General features: G+C 42.6%; 1 protein-coding gene across 6 annotated transcripts in view; it reads left to right on the forward strand.

The window, feature by feature from the left end:
* Positions 1-2813: 2813 nt before the first annotated feature.
* The window catches only part of CREBRF (CREB3 regulatory factor), a 70561-nt gene continuing 60788 nt past the window's right edge, over positions 2814-12586 (forward strand). For 5 of the 6 annotated variants that reach the window (XM_028497562.2, XM_028497560.2, XM_028497557.2 and 2 more), the window contains exon 1: positions 2814-2918. The gene's annotated coding sequence lies outside the window, so the exon portion shown is untranslated. Of the gene's footprint in view, positions 2919-4192; positions 4442-12586 lie in introns of those variants that run through there. The other variant, XM_055079790.1, reaches the window with a different exon arrangement.

Genomic DNA, 12586 nt, shown 5'->3' on the forward strand with positions numbered 1-12586 from the left:
AAAAAAAAAAAAAAATTACACAGTGCAAACTTTAGGTCAAAAGGAAAGTTAGGACCTGTGGCAATTATTTTAATGCTTTCAGGAGAACTCAAAGTTAGAAGGACCATAGAGAACATCCAGTTCTAGTCCAGTTCCTCCTGGTGAAGAAATTGGAACCTAGAGAGGTCGAGCCCCTCACCCTGGGTCTCACAGTTGCTGGTAGAGCTCCAACTGGGGTCTTGGCGCCAAGAACAGTGTTTCAAATACATCAACGTTTAAAGTGGGTGAAATGTCTGCATTTCCAATGTCTCTGGAAGGATACAGAGAGTGTGGGTAACCGTGGTTGGTTCTGAGAAGAAGAAATGAGTGGCCAGGGAACAGGGGTGGGAGAGAGATTTAATTTTCACTGAATACTTTTTGTACCTTTTGAATTTTGTACAGTGTAAACATGTTACCTAATCAAACAATAAAAATTATTTTTAAGAATTCAGTAGAGTCCTAAGTATTACTTTTTTACCCCATTGACTCATATTTGGGTAAAACATACTTTTCTGACCCAGGCTATCCCAGTATGTAAATGGTTCTGCAGTATCAAGGTTAAGCATTTTGGAAGTGGTCATGGCAGTTGGTTACTGCTTTGTGGCTAGAACAAGAAGAGCCTTCTGAAACTCAAAGCAGTGCTATTCCAGAGTACTAACTCCCTGCCAACTTTGACTGTGGCACAATCTGGCAGGATAAAGCCCAGAGAAACAGAAATCAATTAGGAGTCAGTGATTTCATTCATTTCAGAGCAGGATATAGTCATTAATAGACCTTGATGGAAAGGTCTCTGTTAGCCAAAAGTCTGTCCTTTCCAAGACAACAGAAGATGCAAAGGCGGGAATACAACGTAATTCACTAGTAAGTGCTTTCAGTGGGCAGAGTCTCGTGCTGGGAGAAGAATCTGGGTGGTCCTTGAGCCCAAGAAACTGTTGCCCAGTAGAGGAGGTGAAAAACCTATGTTCAAAGGGCAGTAACAGTGGAAAAGCTAACCATCTGCTGGAGTTTTTCCAAATATAGTATTACGAGAGAGGATTATCTGTGACCTACAGAGATGTAATGCATGAATCTCATGAATGAGTGAGAGGAACCTGGCTCAAACTTCCCAAGCTAGTTTTTCTATTGGGGTTTCATTTTTAAACTCCAGTTGATGTGGAAAATTAAAAGGTGGTATGTTAGACTTAGGAAAATAATTATAGTCCTGCTACTTCCTGTGCAATAGGGAAAATACTTATTCCTTCATTGGGTATTGAGACCCTAAGGCATTTTGAAGGATACAGAGGTGAGATTTACTTTTACTGTCCTCTTTGGTATCTACATATACTTATCTATTAATATGGTGTACAAAAGTATTATTTTAGTAGCTGTTTTAACTGCTGAAGTCTAGAGTTATCCTTACTTGTATTTAGTCTGCTGTGGATGTTCTAAATAATGTCCTTGAAACAATCTAATCATACTATCATTCATTAAGTGCTCACTACATTTGAAGCACTATGGTAAGTGCTTTATACGAATTATTTTCACTCAATTCTCACATCAACCCCATGAGCTACTTACAGTGGAGCCTCACGAGGTTAAATAATTTGTGCTGATTCACGCACGGTAGAGCAAGGTTTCAAATCCAGGTTGCTATTCAACCAGTATTTCATGACTATGTGGCAGGCATGAAAGGTAGAGGATAAACAATACAGGCTGGTCCTTGTCCTCTTGAAGCTTATGACCTATAAAACGCTCTGATTCAAAAGTCCATGGTTTTGACATTGACATTACTACTTCTCTATATGTGTGCAAAGAGGAGCCACCTTTTCAAAGGCAATTACTCCTAAGAGGAAACTGGCATCCTAAAGGAATCTAAAGCATTTATGTTCCCCAATCCTTTCCCTATGCTTACTAAAATTAGATTTCTGTGCTCAGAAGATGAATTCTGTGCCCTTAAGGAGAATAAAGAGCAGTCTGCAAGCGCAGGCTGTGATGACAGAACTGGGTTCTAGTCCTAGTTGGGTCATTTACAAACTGCCTGACCTTGAGCAAGTAACTTAACCTCTCTGAGCCTTAATTTCCCCGTCTGAAAAATTGGTATATTAGCACTGCGTGTTATTATTAATAGAATTAGGAAACACACACTCAGGTCCATGTGTTACGAAGGCTTGTTTGTCTAGGCGCTTCTGGTAGCATTCTGTTTGTACGGTTGTGTACTGATCGCTGTCTCAAAGGTGCACGAAATCTGGTTGATTCCAGCGTCTGGAGCAAACGTGCGCAATAAATATTAGTTGAAAGAATGATCGAACGACTGACGGCAAGGTCAGTTTCTCAGTGAATTGAGAGGTTCAGATGGGAAGGACATTCATAAAACAAAGTGGATGCAATCCCCCTCCTAAGTTAATGCCCTCTGTTTTCGTAGATTCCTTCAAGTTTCAGTGAACTTAAACTGTAAAATGGGCATACGGGCACTTCCGGCCTCACAGCGTAGTTCTAAGATTAGATAGAATGCAGGACGTGAAGCATTTGTAAACGAACAGCGCCGAGAAACGTGAGGGTAGCTGGCTATCAGAGACGGCCCACGCCCCCAATGCAGCTGCAGGCGCCGAGCCCCCGCTCCGCCCCCTCTTCCTGGTTTTTCCTGGCCACCCGCCCCTCCCGCGTCATGTGATAGGGGTGCTTCACCGGGCCGAGCTCCTGATTGGCCGGGCTGCAGGACGCCTCGCGATTGGCCCGAGGCCGGCGGGCCCCCGCCTCCCTCCTCCTCCTCGCCTCGGCCCACGTGAGGGGGGCGAGTCACGCGATTTCCGGGAACCCGTCAGGAAGGACATAAACAAAACAAACCCGAGGAAGCATGGAGAGGGGCCGCGGCCCCTGCAGCGGAACCGGACCCAGCCCCTGAGCCGCCCCCACACCCACAGGTGAGCTCCGCTGCCCGCCACCTGGAGCCCGCAGGGGCCAGGACTAGGGGACGAGCCGGGCGGGGGGCGGAGGAGGGCCGCTGGCCTAGGAGGTGGCAGCGCCGGGGCTTTGGGCCGGGCCGGCGCGGGGCGGGGGCCAGGACCAGGGCAGAGTCTGGGGGCGCGCGGGCCGCAGGCTGCTGCCTGCCGGTCACGGGGGTTCTGGCTCCCCTCCCCCACCCCCGGCCCGGGACGGTTATATAAAAGCGCGGGGCGGCGGTAGAGGGAGCTACGGGCGGGAGGCAGGCTAGGCCAGGGGTGGGCAGTGCCGGGCGTTCGCCCTGCCAGGCCGCCCGGCCCTTTACCGCTGCCTCGGAGCCCGAGGCCGTGGCTGCCGGCAACCGGCCTGTCAGAGAAGCGAGCGGGTGGGAGGGGCCGGGGAAGGGAGGGGAGTTGAGGCTGGCGGGGGAGGACGAGAGAGAGGGGCGTGTGAGGAAGGGCCGGGGCCACGAAGGTTGGAACCAGGCTGACAGGAGACGAGGAGGCGCGGGCTGGGGGTTGGGGGCTCCAGGCAGGGGTGTCTCGGGGGTGGCCGCTCCCCTTCCCGTCCCCGCCCCAGCGACTGGCGAAAGGGGGCCTCCCTCCCGGGATTTGTTTATATGTCTTCTCAAAGCAGCTTGAAGCGGCTTGGAGGCGGAGCTTTCTGCGCAGAATGGCAGGCCCTGCTATCCAATGGAGTAGGCGGACGAAGGCTGCCAAGCCAATGGGAGTGGGGGAGGCGGTGCCGCGGGGCCCCCAAGTTGTTAGGCTGTGCCGGGGTGGGCAGGGTGGGGCGGCCATGTTAGATGGGAGGGGACCGGTGGTGGTGGGTCACTGAGAGGGGAGGAGACAGGGCAAAGGGCAAGGGAGCCGGGCCGGGGGCATTTCGGGTGTCCGAAGGCGAGTCATATCGGACGATGAAGTAGCTCAGGGGAGCCTGACCCCGACCCACCGCTCTCCCCACCCGAGCAGAGGAGGCAGGGAAGTACCGAGGGCAGTCTAGCCGCCCCTTGGGGGTGGTTCCTGGGACTAGATGGAGCTCAGTCTCTGGATTCGCCCTCTTTCTCGGCCTTACGCTTCCTGACAGACCCGGCCGCCAAACCTTGTAATTGCCCTCCTTTAACCCAAGAAGGCAAACCTTTTTGCTGTTTCTGAGCGAGCTTGAGTCTTAAGAAGGTACTTGGATAACTAGCGGTCTAAATTTCTGCACCAGGCCTCAGATAGAAGCAGTGAGGAGGAAGTAATGTTTTTCTGGATTTTGCACAGAGGAAGCCAGGACTAGAAAAGCCGAGAAAGTTAAGGGCTGGGCGGGGTCTCCGTTTTTTCATCAGGATACCTTCTAAAGATCAGGCCCCTCGTGTTTGCCCTAGCTTAGTAGTAATTTGCCCCTCCTGCTTACATAAATTGGTAGCTCACTTAAATTAGCTTCCTGAGAAAACTGAGCCATGAGAAAATTATTTAGGTTTGAAGGTTCTTTAGGACTCTGTTTTGCGAATACCCTGCAGGTGAGAAATAGGATCAAGATCTGACTTATTTCTTTTTAAAAAAGCAGAAAATAAGATTTTGTAAGTCTTGTGATTTGTGGTAAACTGTTTGTCACTTGGTTGTACTTTTAAATATTTTTTTCCCATTTTCTTGTAATCCACAATAGCTAGGAGAAACACCAGAGATGAAAGAGGAAATGGTATGAGTAATTAGAAAATCACTTATTTTACTTTATTTGCTTCACGATTATTTTGGCATCTTGTCCGCCGTATTAGATGCTTAATTTAGTTTTATGTTAACATAACCTTACAATCTGTGACTGCAATGGTATTGTCAAGGGTACCAGGCTGTTGATGCATCTTTGGTTAAACACTTAGGGTTAGGAACATGCCTTAGGTATATCATGCAGGGGCTAGTCAAGAGTTGACTGTTTTTATTTAGGAATTTGTATTATCTCCTATTTTGTTAATTGGGGAAAAATAATTGGTAAATAAATGATTTATCGATTTCTGTATTAATTTGATATGATTGACTCAGTTCTTTTAAGAATGATATATAAAAATATAATCCCTGATTATTTGATAGACTTCAGCTATTAAATATAATTTTTATGATAAATAAAAATATTACCTTATTGTTTCTCTTATTCTAAGAATGGTAAGTAGATCCAACAGGACTTATTTGGATGTAATTCTTTTATATGTTTGATAAAGCATCTTTGGAATTTTTAGACTAGTAAGCATAGAAGAGGCTAAATATATCCAGAAGAAGAGATTTGGGATCCTCCACTTACTTTCCCATTTTCTGTCTGTCATGACAGGGGGAAACAAACTTTTACAAAAACTATGTCTCATCTGGTTTACTAGTTTAACATGTGTGGGTTCTTGGATGCCAGTGTAAAGAATAAAGGAATAATTATGGCTCCTTGTGGTGGTTAACTAAATACAAGTGACAATGAAAATACAGTGAGTTTGCATATTGATTCTATTAATGTAGCACAGTTTTAAAAGATTAAGAGAACTAAATTCACTGTTCGCTTTTAAAGTTTAGTTTTTAGTCAAGATTAACAACAACGTGACTTTCATTGATTCAGCAGAGGTTTGTCTCCATGTAGGTTTGTACTTGGATGTTTTGGGGACGAATCCTCTTTCACCGTATTCAGTAGTTTGTCTTTCAGGGGAGATAAGCTCTTAGACTGCACACAGATTTGTCAGATCATTGGTGCTTATGATTCTAAGATAGGGTAACCTGTACAGACTTCCTGTACAGGGTCAAGTAGTAAATATTTAGGCTTTGTGGGCCATGTAGTGTCTGTCACAGCTACTGAGGTCTGCAAATTGTAGCATGAAAACAGCCATAGACAATATGTTTGGGGATATAATCCAGTAAAACTTTATTTATAAGAACAGGCTGTATTTGAAGGCTGTAATTTGTTTGTCAACCCATGTTCCAAGACATCAGTCTCTGGGTTTTAAGTACTTAGATGTTAACTTATTACAGCATATATAAGCATGAACTTTGAGTAGTATTTGAGCGTTTGCAGAATGTACATATCTCCTGCCTTGAAGAATTTTTAGAGTAAGAGCACATGGCAACATTGTATTCTATATTTTTATTTGCAAATAGGTGTTTTCCTGAAAAACCATTTAAAGCAAATGTTGGACTGTTAAGTCCTATTTATTTTAGAGATGCATTGTGATTGAAAAAAATTTTGGCTTTAAGATGTATCTAAGAACCTTAGTATATTCAAGGGTATGGTCCTTTTGAGGTTTAAAAGTGCATTTAACGCATCATTCATAACAAAACTGTACAGCTGTTTGAAGAAGTTGGTCAAGTGAATAGATAACACACTTAGCTCTTTTATATATATATATATATATATATATACATACATACATACATACATACATACATATACATACACTTAATTTGGAAGCCACATTGATTGTGTTGTTGCCTGAGATGTTTCTAGAATTACCTAAATAAGGTGGGGTACTTTTTCAAACAAGACCCCCAAAATTTTAGGTTGCCGCCCCTCCCCTTCCTTGGAAAATGTCAGGTGGTGCTAAGTGCCCAATGAAGCGGAGATGCTGTAACTAAAAATATTACACAGGCAAATACTTTTTCATGTGTAGTTTTTTGTTTTGTTTTTATGTAATAGTTCACCAGTTTTGTTGATTTGAACTAGATTTCAAGTGTGAGCATGAAAGTTCAGGAAAGAGAATATATTGACCTCTTAAAGCTGAAAAGCATCATGTGGCCTTCAATCTTGTTTCTAGTTCTAGTTAACCTGTGTTTGCCTGGGTGACTATGAGTAATTCAATTTATTAATTTGTTAATAGTGGGGATGTTTTTCTATCTCACAGAGGGATGTTGGGAAATTGTTAGTTATTGTGTTCTCAAACTCTTGTACTTTGAATATGCTAATGCTTCAGGCGGCTTGAAACCACCTCCCAAATCTGGATTCAATTTTCTTTTCCTTAGTGATTGCCTCTTAGTTTCTCTTTATTAGGACTTTCCCCACCCTACAGCATTTCTCTACCCACTTAACAGCGAGCAACTTGAGGTCAGAGTCTGCCTCTTATTTCTATATCTCCAGTGCCTCACACCTTTTAGTGCTTCTGAACTACTTAAATAAACGAGTGAATCGCTAAAAACTGCTTATCTGGAAGGCAATGAAGTCAGTCTGCTTTTAGTAGAGATGTTGGGCTTTCTGAGTTGGAAGGGAGTAATTAATCACCATCTGCTCATACAAAGAGTCTTCATGTTAAAATTGACCCTTTCTTGTAAGAAAGTTTATAGAGAAGCTGTTTCGATGATGTCTAAAAACCCCTTGAATTCTTTTATTAATTTTTTTCAGGTACATTCCGTTAGTTAGACTCATTGAATATTCCTTCCAGGTGCACGCCCGCGCGCGCGCGCGGACACACACACACACACACACACACACACACACACACACACACACACACAAAACACAACAACAACAACAAAAAGACCTTGTGCTTTGTCCTTGGATTTGTCATTAGCTCTTGGCACACTTGGTTTTTGGGTGTTTAGCAAATGTGAGTGAAACCTCTTATTTCTTAGCTGTTTGGGAGAGAAGCACTGTAAAATCATTCTGGCTAGTAAGTCTGATTTACCCCAAAGGGGAAGGCTAGCTGTGGAGGGATTTTGATGCAGGGGACTGCAGTGGTACTTTGTGACTGCAGTCCCATTCCACTGCCAGCCAAGCCTTGTATGCCTTTTCATGACAGTATGCCTTTCTTTTTTTTTTTTAACAACTTAGAATTTTTATTAAAACAATCATTTAAATTACAACAATCCCCCAGAATAGAAAATAGCCTTCCCTGGTCTGGCCCTGACAGGAGGCCCCATAGGAAGAAGGGTGGTTTGACGTCTTTGAAAATGGATGGATGGAACTTCCCTGGAAGCCCAGAGGAGCCAGCCTGGCCCCAGGGCGGCTGGGAGAGGCCATCTCCCCGCCAAGGCCACCCCCTCCAGGGGCCTCCAGGCCCCAGCCCTGTCAGCGGGTGAAGCTTAGTCACTGTTGCAGGTTGTCAGTCTCAGGACTTGCGGTTTTGATTGGAAAGAGAAAAGAGAGGGAGAGAGAAAATGGTACTTTGTGACTGCAGTCCCATTCCATTGCCAGCCAAGCCTTGTGTGCCTTTTCATGACAGTATACCTTTTCAATGCCAGTTCATGACATTCCTTCCAAAATCTATACTGGAACTCTCCTCCCCCAACAACTTTCTAAACTACTCATCTCCCCACTAATTCCCAGCAACTCTGATCATCTTGTCATTCTGTCTTTTTAACGCCAAAACCACTTTTACATTTTTTGTTACAAAGTCATGTTTTCACTTATTTATCTTTGGGTATTGTTGACGTTGACAAGTTTCTGACGACAGCGTCATGGGCTTGCTGATATTTTGTCCTTCTTCAGTTTTCTTCAGATTCTTTGTTGACATTTATTTTCTTCCGGATAATGTTTTGTCTTGGCAAATTTAAGCTGCCCCTTTTGTTTTGTAGAGGAAGTTCCTTTGACTACTACACACCATTCCTGGTACAGTTTGCCTTCTTCCCTATTATGTGTTTGCCATTCACCAAGAAATTTAAAGCATTATGAAAACAAAACTTAAAATGTCCTTGATGTTATAGGGAGAAACAAGGGGCAGGATGGATATACTCTTGTTTGAAAGATTCACTGTACCTTTTTTTTTTTTTTTTTTTTTCCTGGCCTCACTGCTCAGCTTGCAGGATCTTAGTTCCCCAACCAAGGATTGAACCTGGACCCTTGGCAGTGAAAGCACTGAGTCCTAACCACTGGACCACCAGGGAATTCCCTCACTATACCCTTTAAACAGCAAGCCTTCAAACATCCTACTTGTGTTGTAAAAGATGAGGTAGACTTTATAGCTTTTTGAACTGCTTTTTAGTAAGGGTTTACATCCTTACTACTGAATCCTCTGCTGGAGTTGCCCATAGACGAGTAGAGGAGACAGACATTGAGTTCAACATTATAGTATTTAGAACAACATGTCCTGAGAATATGGAAGATGGACTACTAACTCTGCCTGGGCAAGTTGGAGAAGCTTCCCAGAAAAGACGGCATTTGAACTGGGTTTGAAGACTAGTGAAGGAAGTCAGGGAAGTCTAAAAGGTGTACAAGATGTGTAGGGTGGGGTTGGGTATGAGAAGGCTTCAACTAAGGCAGAGGTGGAGATGGAAGAAGAAGGGACTACTTTGTGAGATTTAGGAGGAAAGAACATTTTTGCTTTCCCTTGTCCTTCAATTCTCTTGGGCCTGCTTTGCACTGTCAGGTCTCTGTAGCTCTGACTTTGGTCTCTTTCCCCCTAGTTTTTTGTTTTTCTTTTAGCCCCTCATCAAGGTCTGACACGCCTCCCTTCTTCTGTCTTCTCATCTGTGGTCACCAGGTACCTTTGATTCTGACCCAGTGTGTCCCTTACCTTTACTTCGGCTCCTTGCCGCCATCCCTTCCTTTATTCTCTTTAGGTTTCCTTTACCTTTTTTGAGTCTTACTTTTCATTTTGCTCTATTTAAAAATAAAACAAAAATTCTCTCATATTACTGTTTATTTTGCATATGAACAGCAATATATGTCTGAGTTGATTCCCTCTTGGGAAATCTTGTGAGATCAACTTGTCTTTGATACCTATCTAGGTACTAATTATCCATCTCTATGAATTTCCTTTTTCGAAGCATTTACCTTTGTATTCAGAGATGTCACTTCTCATAGGCTACAGTGCAGAATATTACTAGTTATATCTTGTGTTTTTTACTTCTTATGTGCCTTAAACTTGTTCTGTGATGAGACCCAATTCAAATCTCACCTTTTCCTGAAACTTTCCCAAACTTTCCCAGGTAGAGATGGCAGTACTCTTCCCTCTAGTTTTATAGCATTTTCTGAACACCTCTTTTTAGAACTAGCTTTATTGAGGTATAATTTACATAAATTCACGCAATTTTTAGTTTTGACAAATGTATGCAGTTATTTAACCTCCTCTGCAGTCATGATATAGAACGTTTCCATCACCACAAAAAGTTCCTTCATGCCCGCCTTCACCCCGGCCCCAATTACTGATTTACTTTCTATCACTGTAGTTTTTTCTTTTCCGGAATTTCATATAAATGCAATCATAGAATGTGTTGTCTTTCGAGTCTGATTGCTTTTACTTAACATAATGCTTTTGAGATTCATATTGTTTCGAGTTATCAATTGAGTACTTGTTATTATATGGATGTACCACGATTTGTCTATCCATTTACCAGTCGATGAATATTTGGGTTGCTTCCAGATTTTAGGCTACTGTGAATTAAGCTGCAATAGACATTCATGTACAGTTCTTTTAAATACCTGTTTTCACATTCTCTTTCATTTGGAGGTCGGGTTGCAGAATGGTTAAGAATGAAAGTCCTGGAGTTAGCTGTGTTCACAAACAAGCTTTTTGCTAATTCCGTGGTTTTGAGAATCTTTAAGATTCCCTACTTGTAAAATGGGACTGGTTGGAGATTGGAGCAAGGTGGAAAGCACAGGCCCATTTCAAGCGATAACTCTCACTTCAATTCAAGTGATCTTCCTGAGAATATGTACCCAATGTTGTCAGGTCTGATTTTTTTCCCCCAAGGGAGTGGCATTTGATAACAGGATATAGAAACTTTATATGAAATTTCCAACTTAAGTGCTGGCAGTTAAAATTTAATTTTTTCAAAACACTAACGTGTGGGCTGAACAAAACTCATATGTAGGCATTGATTTGTGGCTGCAATCCAGTTTGAGATCTTTGCTTTAAATCTTCAGTTTTTTGGGAATTCCCTGGTGGTCCAGTGGTTAGGACTCGGTGCTTTCACTGCTGGGGCCAAGGTTCAATCCCTGGTTGGGGAACTAAAATCCTGCAAGCCATGCAACATGGCCAAAAAAACAAAGCCTTCAGTTTTTTGTCTCTTGTTTTAAAATGTACATACTCTTGGTAGAGTGAACTTATTAGGACCTTGTTATATTTGTTTTATAGCTTAGAATAATAACTTGCTGATTTTCTATCTCCCAAGTTAAAAACTAATGAATTACTGTAAATGAATTTTATTCTGTTTTCTGATTGTAGGGGGATATAAGAATTATGAGTGTCTAATGGAAGGGTGGCACCAGATTCTTTTTACTCATTGTATTTCTCTTCTGAGAGCTGCTGATTATATTCAAAGCTATGTTTTCCCAGCAGTTGGGATAGTCTGCCTCCTTTGATTTATTCTGAACCCTGTTGAGACAAGTATAGTATAGATTAAACTGTGTGTTTGTATGTGTGTGTGTTCGTTAGAAACTGTGTAAGGTATTATGAGTACAAAGATAAATTTTGTATAAATCCATTCCCTCGAGTTGCTCAGCCTCTTTGGTGAAGCCAGTATAAATACTACAGAAAGAGATAAATTGTATGTAATTTTTTGAACAATAAGAACAGTAATTTCTCTGAAGAAGCCTTTCCCCTTGTAATTTATCCACCAATTCTTTACTGTGTAGAGAGATGACTAGATTGCAACTTTATGAATTACTTTGTGACTCCAAAGATTCTTTTGCTGATTAAACCAGCAGGTTGAACATTTCACCCTCATAAAGCTGGAGCGAGGGTGTTAAATGACCTGTGTTGCCTGCATATCCTTTATTCACCCTAGTTCCAGGCAGTTGGGTTTTTGTGATAATTAAGTGTGGAATTCAGACAATCTAGGATTCTGAGTTGAGTTTAGGTTCATACATTCAATAGCAGCCACATCCCAGGAACATCTTACACTGACGAAGGAATCAGGAAACAAAAAATAGCCACCAGTTATTGTCTGTTTTGTGCCAGGGCTAGATTCCTTACATATTATCATGAATCACAATATCCCTGCAAAGTAAGAGGGGGAATTCTTGTATTTACAAATAAAAGAAGGCAAGTGAGAATATGGAATGAAATTCCAAATACTCAATTTTAAAGCAGAACCTTTTATCTTGAATCTAGAGTTTGTTTTTCAAAGAGCAAGTCTTTAGGAGTATTGGAGCCAAAGAGGCAGCCAGCCTTTCTCAGTTTTGAAAGAAATGACTGCAAAACTGTATTCACAACCTCTTTGTAGCCCTGCGCCACAAACTCTGTACCTCTGTAGTCCTGAGCTGGTGGTTTATATAGTCCATTTCACACTAGGAAGGAATTTGAAGGGAATTTCAAAATTGTCTCTAGTATACATTCATGCTACTTGTGAAAAGCATCAACTCTGAGAAGGGAGGGAAGAGACGATAAATTTTGAGGAAGGGTCCAGATCCCTGATAACAAGAGCACTGAAGTTGTTAGGGTATGTCCCCAGTGTCCTCTCTGATGGATGTTTCCCTGGAATCTTGCTGGACAGCTCAAGTGTGATCTCACATGCACTGCTGTTTTTATGCTGCTACCTTTAATTGTACTGTTCCCTTTTTACATCTTGTAGATTTTTGCAGAACAGCTCAAAAAACGAAATGATTCTTTAAAACTCCAATGTTTAACCTGGATAAAGTACTTTGTCTTAGTTAAAAGTGTGTGTGGGGCTTCCCTGGTGGCGCAGTGGTTGCGTGTCCGCCTGCCGATGCAGGGGAACCGGGGTCGCGCCCCGGTCTGGGAGGATCCCACATGCCGCGGAGCGGC

This window comes from Physeter macrocephalus, chromosome 2 (genome assembly GCF_002837175.3).
Source record: "Physeter macrocephalus isolate SW-GA chromosome 2, ASM283717v5, whole genome shotgun sequence".
In the NCBI taxonomy this organism is placed as follows: Eukaryota; Metazoa; Chordata; class Mammalia; order Artiodactyla; family Physeteridae; genus Physeter; species Physeter macrocephalus.